A 605-nucleotide genomic window follows, 5' to 3' on the forward strand; every position below is an offset into this window, starting at 1 on the left:
CTGTTATGTAAAATAATTTGGTCGCTCCGAAATATATTGCTCTTTCAGTACCGAGGGTTTTTCACTTCTAGTTTCTGAGATCGCGTGTCTTCAAAAGCCTGCAACTACACAGGAAAAATGTTATGGAAACGAAGGTTTCTGCGTAGAAAGAAGAGCCTTCTACGAGAAAAAAAAAATTGGACCGTACGGTATTTTTTGCTGATCGGACAATGAGAAAACCCTACGTTGTGCCTTTTGAATAACAGCAATTTTAAACAGTTTGACTTTGGTTTCCTCGTGCGCGATATTGCATCGTTAAACAAAACCAATCCCGACGATCCCGAGGGACGTCATCGCGCTCATCGTCGAAATTGCTCGCTTTGTTCCCCGTCGCGAAAGCAAAATGTATCCTTCGCTTCTCGCTTCTCGGTACCGAGATATTTTTAACGCCGTCGGCGTTCCCGCCGCGGCAGATGTTAATAAACGCAGAATTAGACGGGTTTACGCACAAGACTTCGCGCGGAATCGCGTACAGATCTACGTCGACTTACCGCGTCTCGATGATCGTTTTTTTTTTTTCAATGACGATTACTATGGTGAAAAGAATACGTGTTCAGAGGTTCATT

The sequence above is a fragment of the Mycetomoellerius zeteki genome, unplaced genomic scaffold, assembly GCF_001594055.1.
Source record: "Mycetomoellerius zeteki isolate Tzet28-1 unplaced genomic scaffold, Tzet1.0 scaffold61, whole genome shotgun sequence".
In the NCBI taxonomy this organism is placed as follows: Eukaryota; Metazoa; Arthropoda; class Insecta; order Hymenoptera; family Formicidae; genus Mycetomoellerius; species Mycetomoellerius zeteki.